Source organism: Pongo abelii, chromosome 12, assembly GCF_028885655.2.
Source record: "Pongo abelii isolate AG06213 chromosome 12, NHGRI_mPonAbe1-v2.0_pri, whole genome shotgun sequence".
Taxonomy (NCBI): Eukaryota; Metazoa; Chordata; class Mammalia; order Primates; family Hominidae; genus Pongo; species Pongo abelii.
In genome coordinates, this window is record NC_071997.2 from 72,744,726 (window position 1) to 72,746,252 (window position 1,527).

The following is a 1,527-nucleotide window of genomic DNA, read 5'->3' on the forward strand; positions in this document are numbered from 1 at the left end:
GTTCCTTTTTTATAATTTTCAGTTTTTGATTTATATTCTCTGTTTAGTGATACTTCATTCTTGTATTTTCCTTTAGTTATTTAGACATGGTTTTCTTCAGCTCTTTGAACATATTTTAAATAGCTGATTTAAAGTCTGTTTAAAGTCTTTCCAGTAAGGACAACTTCTGGGTTTCACATTGACTGGCATTTTTACTGTGTATGGGCCATACTTTCTCATAATTTTGCATCTCTTACAATTTTCAATATTTTGTATATATTTATTTTATTTCTTTATTTTTAAATATTTAATTTAAAAATAAAGACTGCACATATTCAATGTGCACAATGTGATGATTTGATATATGCATACATTGTGTAATGATTATCACAATCAAATTAGCACATACATTTATAAAATCCAATTTATATGTCATCTTTGTGTGGGGGCCATGCTAATCTTCTCTGTATTATTCTGATTTTAGTATATGTGCTGCCAAAACAAGCACTAAATATTGTAGTTAAATAATGTGGCAACTTTGGAAATCAGATTTCCTTACACTTTTCCCAGGGTTGTTGCTGTTGCTGTTTGTTATTTTTGTGGCTATTTGTTTAATTACTTTCCATGACTTCTGTGTTATCTCTTTTCTTTGTCCTGTGTGGACAGTTAAGCTTATTGGCCAGTTGATGATTAAACTAAGATTTTCTTAAATGTGTTGAACTAATAATTTTCCCTGCCTTCTCAAAGGCGGTTTTGCGTGTGTTGTGGTATGCCTTCAATGCTTTGCAAGGAGTTTGCAACTCTGCCTTCCTTTTATTCCTGCTTGGGGAGATCCTCGAAGTTGGCTAAAGTTGAAAGAGTAGAGCCTTCTCAAGTATTTCCTGGGCATTTCCTAGCTACATGTATGTGGCATTCTAGATTCCCAGGAATATTTCAACTTTAAAAAGTCTCCTATGAACAACTCTTTTCCTAGTTTTTTCCCCTTGTAGTTCTTTTTCTGGTCAGCTTCTTGTTTATCCCAGCTGTTTTCCCACCTCAAGCAGTTGCAATGTTAAACAGTTACCACTAATTGTTTCCAACAAATACCACGGAGAAAAAGCTGTTTTTAGAGTGTGAACTCTCAGTATAAAAATAATAATAATAATAATAATAATAATAATAATAATAATAATAAGGAAAAGCCAAGCAAGTTGGGGTTTCCAGGGAACTTCCAGATAGTCAGATAATGACAATTCTGTGGCTATAGGACTTTTGAGGAAGTCCAAACCCAAAATTTGTCTGCCCCTCCCAATGGCTATGCAGCTGCTGGTTTTGATGCCTAAATTGATTGTGAGGACTTTTGTTTTCAAAGGTTCTATAGATCTAGAGAGAGAAAACAATAGAAAAATGGGCAGTTGAAGTGCCGCAGTTTCCTGTTATTACCACAATCTTACCACAATACTTTTATTGAATAAATACTTCTTGAGTTTGGTTAATTTTCAGAGTACTGAAAATATTTATTTCACTTTTTTTTGTCAGTGTTTTCATTGCTTGTATAAAGGAATAAAT

The 1,527-nt window shown here is 32.9% G+C and overlaps 1 non-coding gene across 1 annotated transcript; it reads right to left on the reverse strand.

Annotated features, from left to right (window-relative positions):
- Positions 1 to 384: 384 nt before the first annotated feature.
- LOC112132135 (U6 spliceosomal RNA) lies at positions 385 to 487 on the reverse strand. The gene has a single exon (XR_002913949.1). It is a non-coding gene; the product is annotated as a U6 spliceosomal RNA (small nuclear RNA).
- Between the last annotated feature and the right edge of the window lie 1,040 nt (positions 488 to 1,527).